This window comes from Brachyistius frenatus, unplaced genomic scaffold (assembly GCF_029030835.1).
Source record: "Brachyistius frenatus isolate BFR_SWC_R1_liver_20210118 unplaced genomic scaffold, ASM2903083v1 Contig_277, whole genome shotgun sequence".
NCBI lineage: Eukaryota > Metazoa > Chordata > Actinopteri > Embiotocidae > Brachyistius > Brachyistius frenatus.
Genome location: NW_027210876.1, coordinates 46,766 through 57,500, shown reverse-complemented (window position 1 = coordinate 57,500; position 10,735 = coordinate 46,766). Strand labels below are relative to the sequence as shown.

Here is a 10,735-nt window from a genome sequence, read left to right as displayed (position 1 = left end):
TGTGTTTCCACATGCGGGTGCACACCATTTGTATTCACGGTATGCTGTCATTTGCATTCAGGAAGTGGGTGAAGGAGGGGAAGGGGGGGGGGGGGGGTTTGGGGTATGAGTTCTGTAGGTGTGCATATTCACATATGTACCGCGCCTCGCAAGCTATGAATGTAAATCCGCCGCATTAGTATTTGTTTGAACTTTTAAAACGTACGTTTATGTGAAGGCGGGCATTTTTTTGTTTTGTTTCTCTTTACACTTCATGTGCAAAGTAACGGAGAACATTCGAAGCAAATAATGAGCTTAAGTAGGACTTTTGTACTCATATATGTCCGTTTTATTCAATTTAATTCCTCATTTCGGAGGATATTTGATCTTTTACTCCTCCGCATTCATTTGGCGGCTTCGGTTCGCCGTCGGTCTGCAGGTTCAGGCATGAAATGAAGAAGAAATATACGTTGCAGACTTCACAGATCCTTTTAAAAAAAGTCTTTAAGTGTATTCCTTAAGTCCCTTCGGGAAACATGATTAACGCACATTCATGCAAGCTCAGCGGTATTTGCATGAGCGTGCACATTTTTTATTATTATTATTATTATTCCTGCAATTTTTCCGCAAAAAAAATAAAGTCATCAGCAGAAGCTGAAAGTATCGACGTCATAAAGTAAATATCTTCAAACGAAACTCACTTCATTAACAAAAATAATCTGCTTTTCATCACCAAATAAAACTCAACGACGAGAGGAGAAACAGGAAGTGTTTGTGCTCTTCACATTAAAACGATCTAATTAAATACTTATTATCAGAGGAAGTGATTCCATATTACAAATTAGTTTTATACCCACGTCGAGTTGTCGGAGACGTCACTTTGCTTGTGTGCGTCCAGTCGGTTGAATCAACATGAATTAAACAGCATCTAAAGCTCTTATTTTGAAAGTAGTTGTTTCTGTATTAAAGTCACAGACTGTCTGTTCTGGAAAGATACGCAGCTTTTATGACATAGGATTATTATCACGGAAACTGATTACATATTTATTCCTTTATCAGGTAGCGCTTAAAAGAAATCAAATTTTTTTATTTCCTTGACTTTCTCGAATTCCTGCAATTTTACGCAAAAAAAAAAAAAAAAAAGGTCCTTGAAACTGATTTATGATCAAATCTGCTGCAAAAATCAAACGTTTTGGGATCGCAGCAATCACACACAAAATAAAAACTCCTGGAGGGACTGATATGTAATTAATTCAGATCACCGCGCAAGATGGTTGCAACCTGAGATACGAGATAGCAACATGTTGTGAGCTTATGAAAGATGATGTGTTGTTGTGGATTTAATTAGCCGATGGTAGATAAAGTGGTTGAATTAGCTCCGACGGCGTTAAACAATGCGCGCGTTCACGCTTTCAGGAGCACAAACCGAACAATAAAAACACGTTTTCCGACAAGAAAACTCACAAAAAAAATGAAAATAAAAGGCATTCTGTAGATTTCTGCTTTTATTTTCCTGAACGATCCGTGCGAGAGGCACTTCCTGTCTGGCGGGCCATTGATAAATTGATCAGAGTGAAATGGCGGAGTAGTGAGACATGCTCTAAATCCCTCCCCCATCGCCACACACACACACACACACACACACACACACACACCAGCTCTGGCATCAATTATTGTGGATTGCGTGGTTGACAGAGTGTAAACCAGGTGCCAGCCCTCAATCCAATTAAAGAGATTTAATTGGAGGAAATAAATGGAGTGTGTTCAGAAAGTGCTGCCTTACCCACATTTAGTCACCGTGTTTTTTTTAATTTATGTATTTTTGTACCTTTTATGAAAAGTAAGGTTTTGTTTATGAAAAGACCGATTGGATCTAATAAAGCCTGGAGGCTGTTTTATTTTTTTAATTTTTTTTTTTTTTTACCCAGACTGCTTTGCTCCACAGGTCAGTAATGCAAACAATCCAATTTCTGCCGTCGGAGCGCCGCACTGGCGTGTAGAAATAGGATTATTATCTAAAACGGGGGCCCAGCAGGTGTTTGTGTGATGCAGTGTAATTCGAGGAGGGGCGATAGGAGGGTTTGTTGTTTTTGCGCGGCGCAGAGATGCTTTTATTTTATTTATTTTTTTAAAGGAATATCTGACAAATATGTTCCCGAAGTCGTCGGAGGAGTTAAAGAGAGGCGCTCACGGTGGTCCTCTCGCACCTTCCTCTTTTCTATACAAATTTCTCCCCCGGGAGAGGGGGGAGGAGGGGGGGGGGCAGAAAATGTGGCTCGTCCCCGTTGCCATCCAAACTCCCCCCCCCCCTCCTCTCCTCAACTCCTCACAGGGGACAGACATGCATAATTCAGGATTGTTATCTGTCTACTGCTAACCCCCCCCCCCCCACACACACACACACACACACACAGATCTGCAATGAAACAGTCTGACTGCACATCAATGATTCACCAGACACCCCCCTCCCCGCCCCCCCTCCGTTGAGGGAATCATATGGAGCCGACAGGGACTCCACCAGCATGCAACTTCCTATAATTGGAACGGGGAAAAAAAAAAACGAGAGAGAGAGAGAGCGGTTGGAAATGCTGCATCAGGGATCTTCTGGGTGCGAGAAGGTGTTTTCAAACAGCCACTCAGCAGTGTCAACCGGCGAAGATGGGTGGGCGCAGGGGTTCAACACCCCCCCCCCCCACAACCCAATCCCCCCACGACTCGTTAGCCATCGGAGGACTCGGCGACACGGTGGTTTTAAAAAAGAGGGAGAAACTCTTCAGAGTTCGGATTCATCCCTTTTTATCCTCCTCTCCCCTCTCCCCTCTCCCCCCCCCCCTTTTTTTTTTTTTTCTTAAACATCACAGGAGCAAATCAGCAGACAAGTGATCGTACAAGTTTTCTCAAGCTTTCGAGAATTACCGGCATTTCATCACGGATAATCACAGTTAATAACCCTTCTCATTAAGGAGACGAGAATCACGGGTCATTAATATTGTTAATATCTTTTCTCCTCTTCTTTCTGTCCCCCCCCTCCCTCCCCCCCCACTCTGCGTGCCAGAGGGAGCGGAAACAAAAGGATGACTTAAAAAAAAAAAAAAAAAAAAAGAGCTTAGCGCGACAGTGATTAACCGATCGGGGTAGATGGACTGTGATGAATCAAAGTTATCTCTCAAATCTTAATAACTGGAATTAGCCCCTGATTAGATGAGCTTTGGCTACAGCGGGGAGCATTTTCACTTCAAAGGATCCCGCCCATGTAAACCTGTCCCTCCTTCCAGTGCAGAGCGAAACACAAGAAAAAGAGAGAAAGGAAAAAAATAGGCCAGTGGAAAGGAGACGGATCGGAGAGATAACGCCCCCCCCCCTCCTCCTCCCCTCCCCACCTGTTCTCCTCCCCACAATCCTCCTCGGCTTCCCAGCATCCTCGGGGGTCCGGTGGGAGGTGTCTTGACAGGGTCGTAATGAGAGTGGCACTCCGCTTCATTTGCATATGTTTGCCATTGTCGCAGCGGTCAAGGAATGTCATGTTGAGATTTCTGCATGCTTAAGTAATGGCATCTTGTCCCCACGAGGAACTCTGGCCTCGGTATCGTAACCCCCCCCCCCCACCCCCTCCCTCCACCACCGCCCCATCCTCCCCTCCCACATGCACCGAATTAACATGACAATCAGCTGATTCTAAAACAAATGTTGGCTTCTTTTTTTTCCCGGGAGACTCTCCGAGGACTCATCAGCAGTCGGAGGAGTCGGCATGACGACGACCACGACGGAGGAGGAGGAATTGATTTACGGGTTTCTATGACCAGAATGACAGAACGTCCCGCCGGTTCGGTTTATCAGTTCTCATTTGATCCGGGTCTTTATCTTGAGGGATCAATAGCAATCTCCAAAAGAAGTCATTCAGTTTTTTCCGGAGGATTTTTTAATAGAGAACACATCGATATCACTTCGTTCTGACAACTTTAGAAGGAAAATGTAAGAAGTGGATGGAAAAAGTTTTTTTTTTTTTTTTTTTTGATGAGGTCAAAAGGAGCACACGCCGTCGGTTTCATCTCCGAAACACCAAACCGGATGCATCCTACGAGTTAATCCGAAATTCTGACACCCGGCGCGGCGTAATTAGTCCCAGATGTAAATATCTGTTATGCAACAAAAGAGGCAACGGCACTGCAACAGACAATTATCTCCTCTTATGGCGTTTGGCAAAGCGCTGAGTCTAACCATGTGTAACTGATGGCTTTTTCACAGAGGCCTCCAGGCTTATTTGGTAGTGTTTTTGTTGATTTGTTTATTTATTTATCTGCAGGTTTTTTTTTTTCTACCACGCAGCGCCCGAGCCCAGGCGCCGCCGCCGCCGTGCCGAAGACAGACAGGTTCATTACATGTCACAGGAGTTCAAAGTGATCCTCCGTCTACTCTGTTTATTAAGTGGCGCCGCGGCGTCTCTGAGGTATAGTAACACTCGCTCGTCGCGGCGCTAAGAGCGCTCCCATCTCGGCACGCCGCCGCCTCCGCCGCAATGTAATGAAGAAATCAGCAAGGGATTGAGGGGGAAAATGAACTCTCCTTCTTAATACCTTCCAATCCGAGAAGGGCCGCGGAGCAAATAAGTGCTCCCAATAACGAGGAAAAATCACGTTAGAGGGGATGAAACGTATGTGACACGTGAAAACGATTAAAGCCTCTCGGAAAAAGAAAAAACGGGCGCAAAATCTTAAATTGAGTCGGGACGCGGGGCGAAGACACCCGGTGTTTATTTTCATGAATTGATTTTTCTATAAATGAGATGGGGGTGGGGTGTGGGGGGGGGGCGACACAAAAAACGGGGAAAAGGGGGAGGAAATGTGAGACAAAACAATAACCCACTCCTGTTTGAAACCATAAACCGACTGTAGTGGGGAGGAAGAGTTGGATTCGTGTGTGAATCTTCATTAAACTGAACTGGGCTGCACGCTCGCTGTAATTGGTTGACTCGGGGGGAGGGGGGGGGGGAGTGGACGGGGGAGTAGCCGCTGTTGCACCAAATATGTACCTCATCATGAGAAGCTCCGCCGAAGGTGTTTTGCTTTTGTTGTTGTTGTTGTTGCTATTGTTGTTGTTTACCTCCTCTGAGTTTCTTCTTCTTCTTCTTCTTCTTCATCTTTTTGTGTCTCCCGTCGCTCACCTTGGATCCACTTCCGTGTGCGGTTTGTAATTAACACGCGTGTTCGCCGCCTCCGGTGAGCGCGAAAAACAAGAGAGACTTGGAGAGTACGATCTTGTGGCTCGCCTAATTAAAATGGACCCGGCTAGACAGCCTTTATTTATGCGCCTTCGAGACAAAATGAATGCCAGTTGCCCGTGGAAATCATCACCACCCCCCATCCCTCCCTCCCCCACCCCCCTCTTCGGCTGCTGCCTGCCTGTCTGCAGCGCGCGGGGCTACAATTAACCGAGCATCTACCCAACCGATGCTCAAACAACAAGAGGCTTTTTTTTTCTTCTCTCTCTTCAACGCAGCTGGTTGAGAAAAAACCCGCTCGGTGTTTCTTTCGTGTTGCATCAACTGATTGCTGCACGTTGGCGTTGCACTCCTCGCGCGCGAAAAAAAACACCAAAAAAACTCTCCCGCCGGCGGGATTGTTGTCACAAGTTGTGCCGCTGTCACAATCAGCCGGTCATTAAAAACCAAAATGAGAGAAACAGAGGAGACTCGGGATGACGCGACGATTCTTGGGTTTAAAGTTCGCTTAAATAAATAAAATAAAAAACGTTCCGTTGTCTGACAAGGCAACTTTTTCTTCATGTACATTTTCTCCTCGTCGTACGTTAAGTATTCATCTGTTTGGATTATTGCAGAAACGCTCAACTCATAAATCTGTTTGAATTGCTGCACGTATATAGCAGCGTTATTTATATATATATATATATTTATATTTATATATATATATATATTTATATATATTTCCTGCTTCTTCACTGTCGTACAGCAGGAGAAATGATCCGCAGCCATAAAGCTGCCCTCTCCATCACGCCTTCCTATCGCTCCGATTGATCAGCGCCGCTCCCATTTGAGTGATTTCCCTCCGGATTCAATGCAACGTAATTAGTCGCCGCGCCGTATTTTGCCTCGGCGGCTGCTCTTTGACCCCCCTCCTCCTCCCTCCTCCCTCCCCCTCCTCTCACCGTGGCACTCTGCCGTTATGAGTTCCTCCCTAACAGCTCCTGTATTTGCACATGGCCTCTCAGCGCCTGCTAAAGAGGATCACGGGTCGCTGGCGAGCCGCCAAGCCGCCGTACCTGCTGAGGATGGAGTCGTGCGGTCTTGACCGATCTACGGCGTGCGGGGGAGGGAGGGGGGTGGGGGGGGGTGAGAGTCTGTATCTTACTCTCTTTTGGAGCAGTGGACGCTGGGAGTTTTTCCTCTCGGCGGTGGGCATCGCCACCAGGCCTCCCCCGACCTCTCTGGCTCCCAACTGTAAAAAAAAAAAAAGAAATCTCCGCTCCAGAAGTGATCTCCTTAAGTACGGGGTTTCCAATCCAATTTTACACGAGGAGAGTGCTTAAGATTAGAGATAGTGTTTTTTATTGTGCTCTCCAGTAATAGGAGGAGAAGGGGGATTGGGGGGGGGGGGGGGTTCGGAGCAGGATGGTGGATCGATAACGGTCGCTCTCTCTCTCTCCGGTCGCGATTTTTCTTCGTGCCTGTGGAGATGAGGTTTGCGGCAGCTTGTGGCTGTAGAGGTGGTGGTGGGGGGGGGGGGGGGGGCATTAAAGTGCCACTCTGGGACATAAACAGGTGGAGAAACACTTGGCGGCGATCTCTCTCAGCGAGACCAGACGTACCTGAGCGGGTTGTCGTGGAGGGCTTTTCATCACCGCCGATGTTCGCCGGGAACCCCTCCTCCTCCTCCTCCTCCTCCTCTTCCTCCTCCCCACCCTCACCAAAAAAAGATTTGCTCTCGCGGCCGCACTGGGACGAGCACAACTCCCCCCGATTTGCATGGGGTCCTTTTTTCTTCTCCCAGTTCATTTCCAGTTGAATAACTCGTTTGTCACATACATCAGAGGAAGGCGAAGATCATACGAGGAGCCAGTGGTACTTTGTGTTTCACTAATGAGGCTCGCGCTCTCCGCCTTCCCTTGCTTTTTTTTTTTTTTTTGCCTCGCTGCCCCTTTGAAACAGCAGCGACGCCGGCGCTACAACACTTTGGTCGTGTTTCTTTCTCCGGGGCTGTTATCCTGTTTGTGTGTCACTCGGCTCCGTCTCAGTCCTCTGCGCTTGTTTTAAGGCTCAAAAAAAAAAAAAAAAAAAAAAAAAAAGCGGACCCGACACAGATACGAGCCCCTTGTGAGCACAGCTACTCGAAGTCGTCTGACCCGAAGCCGCCGAGGGACACTCGAAAGGCAGATGATGCTTTAACAAGTTGGGTCGGACGTGTCGGGACTCACATCAGAGGTTTCCCTCAACTAAGGAAGTGTCAGATAAATAGCAGAAACTACAATCTCCCCCTTTAACAATGTGCTCAGCAGAAAGTAGCATCGTCCACCAGCTGATCCGGTCCAAACCGGACTCGTGTGTTTTCCACATCTTCAGCACTCCGTCATCGTTCCTCCAACTTCGTTACCTAAACAGTTTAAGTCCGACCTAATTGTGTTTGCGGCGGCAAGGATGCGGCTTCGTGCACCACTCTGCCGGATTGGCATCAAATTGTTATTAATGGCGGCCGAGATGAACAATATTTTCATCTCTAACTTTCTTTTCGGCTCGCGGATCGTCATTTTTCTGGCTTTTATCGATTTGGAAGATGAAGAGAACGCAGCTCATGCATGTACATTCAAGTCCCTTCAGGAAGTTTTTTTTTTTTTTTAAGGATCGGTACGATCACTCGGATTCACTCAAAAATTTCGATGTAATTTGAGAACATTTTGGAGAGGGGTTTTTTTTTTTGCATAAAATTGAGTGAATATAGAAACAACGACTATCAAAATAAGAGCTTCAGATGCTGTTTAATTCATATTAATTCAACACACAGGCCGACTTGTCTGCACAAAAACAAAATGCAGTCTCTTACAACTTGACATGAGTATAAAATTATTTGAACACAGTTTTATGGAATCACTTCCTCTGATAATAAGTATTTAATGAGATCATTTTAATGTGAAGACCACATGTCCCACAAACCCCGTCACTTCCTGTTTCTCCTCTTGTTGAGTTTTATGTGGTGATGAAAACAGGAGCAGAGCCTTTCTGCTTGTAAATGAGGAGTTATTTTTGTTAATAAAGTGAGTTTTGTTTGAAGACACGTACTTTATGCTGTTAATCCGTAATCCCGATGACATTTTCGGCGAAAAAAATCACGTGAATTTTGAAAAAAAAAAAAAAAAATCCCACGCTCCAGGAAATATGGCGGCGCATTGCTTTGCAGCAAAACCTCCGTGCTGCATGACCCCCGCATTCATCCGCAACACACCTCCTCTACCAACGCGGGGAACTCATTGAAAAACTAATGAGGACTGTGTTTGGGGTATTTTTTGAGAGCCTGCGGTGCCACCATATCCTGCATTAAATCAGAGGAACCCAGCCGGCATAATGAGGCTCCCCAAAAAAACAGGCAGAAGCGTTTGTCCTGCAGTGTGAAGCTCTGGCAGCTCTACGACATGTAAACACAGTCCTCGGTGGATTCTTTAAGAACAGCGATCCGGTTCACGGGCAGCGGTCCTGACGGTGACTAAATAAAAGACACAGAGACGCTTTGATCTCTTTAATGACGTGAGCGCCGTTTGATGCGGGAACACGCCACCTTCTTTGTTTCCGGGCCGCTGAGCTCTCCGCGTCGGCCGGACTGTCGAGCGCGCTGACGCCTTTAAACAAAAAAACAACAACAAAAGGAGGACGCCGGATCGTTGTTGTACTTTCAGCTGTCACACCAGGAGGTAGCGTCTTTTTTTAGGTAACCAACCCCGTCCTCCTTTAAAAAATGGGTGCTTAGAAGTTGAAAATTGCCAACATCAAGAGCTTCCTTGAATTAGGATGCCCCGCAATGCAAGTGAGTTATATAATGCCATGACTGGAGGGAGAGGAAAAGTAGAGCACAGGGGTAGAGATTAAAAAACTTTCTGCATAAAAAAAGAGGAGGGAGGAAGAGATGAGCATGAAAGGGAAGGAGGGCGGGGGATTGAGGGAGAGACAGAGGAGATAGAAGTATAATAGAATGAGAAGGAGAAGGAGGGATTAGGTCAGGCAGGGTCCGCTCCTGCAGCAGGAGCAGCCTGGAGGCCTGGCCGGCTGCAGGAAGCTGCAGGAGGCTACGGGAGACTATAGGAGGCTGCAGGAAGCTGTAGGAGGTTTTAGGAGGCTACAGGAGGTTATAGGAGGCTGCAGGAGGTTATAGGAGGCTGCAGGAGGTGAAAGGAGGCTACAGGAGGTTATAGGAGGCTGCAGGAGGTTATAGGAGGCTACAAGAGGTTATAGGAGGCTACAGGAGGTTATAGGAGGCTGCAGGAGGTTATAGGAGGCTACAGGAGGTTATAGGAGGCTGCAGGAGGTTATAGGAGGCTGCAACAGGCAGAGGAGCAGGAAGCTGGTCAGTCCTCCTCTTCCTTCTCCCTTTTTTCATTTAGATAATGGAGCATTTCTTTAATTGGCAGAGCGCAGTTTGGGTCGAGGTTTGTTTGCCAACACGTCAGAGCAGAATTATTTCCACTACATTTACAGCATCGTGTTGCTCGGCTCTCATTAAAAAGCACAGCCTCCTCTTACTCGGCTTTCTTTGGAAAATCTGCAGAAGGGGCCAAACACCACAGCAGCAAAGAAAAAAAAAGAAGAGGAATAAAAGACATTTATCTACTATCTCTCATCCCCAGCCAGCTTGTAAAAGAAGAAGAAACTTCTCTATCTGTTTACTGTTATTGTTTTTCTCCAATCATAAACCCTCTCCTGGCTGCTCCTTCCTCCTCCTCTCTTATCCAAAGAGTTATGCGTCGAGCTCGCATGATCTGTATCTTTAAATTTGATTGAGGGTATTTGCAGGGGGTGTTATTGGATTTCGCTGTTATTGTCTCACCTTTTCCCTCTGCGTTTTTTTTTTTAAATGTTGGGATAGATATCCGCTGCGGCGCCGCCGATCTCGCCGCTCCGCTCATTAGTCGGGATTCACAGAGGCTTCGTGCTCGTGCAAACAATAAGACACTTCTGTTAGTCCGGCCATTACCAAGTTTTACACCGAGTGCACCGGCCGGAAGAAAGTCTGGAGCTCGTCATCTGAATCATCCACACGAGACAAAAGGTCTGTGAAGCCGCCGCGTCGCAAAGGGCCATCTATCACGGTCAGGAAGCAGAAAACACACGTGTGGTGCCGAAGACACACCGAGCGGGTCCGGGAGGAAGACGAGGGGACAAACCTTTTTTGGTTGCCAACTGAAAAGTGTCTCCATTTCGAATTTGTTTCTCAGATTTTTGGTTGGTTTTATTTTGAGGAAGAAAAAACAAAAAGAAAACGTCTCAAAGTTAGTTTTTAGATTTCAAAGAGGCATCAAAAAAATTAGAGAAGTGGTGTTGCTAAAAACTCGGGTATCGTTTTGGCACTTGTCTCCGAAAATCCCCCCGTGAGAACCTGAGATAGAAACAAAGGCGCGCAGGGAGGTGGAGGGAGGTGGAGGGAGGTGGTGGGAGGAGGAGGGGGTAGGGGGGCGGCGCTCAGACTGCCGTTAGAAAAAAAAACAAGTATGAAAGCGGAGCTCGGCGAGAGAGGGAGCAGCTGCTGCTTTTAACGGACCT

General features: G+C 46.8%; 1 protein-coding gene across 13 annotated transcripts in view; it reads left to right on the top strand.

Annotated features, from left to right (window-relative positions):
* The window catches only part of LOC138634759 (RNA binding protein fox-1 homolog 3-like), a 371,961-nt gene that overhangs the window by 318,503 nt on the left and 42,723 nt on the right, over positions 1 to 10,735 (top strand). The gene's annotated exons all lie outside the window — the stretch shown is intronic.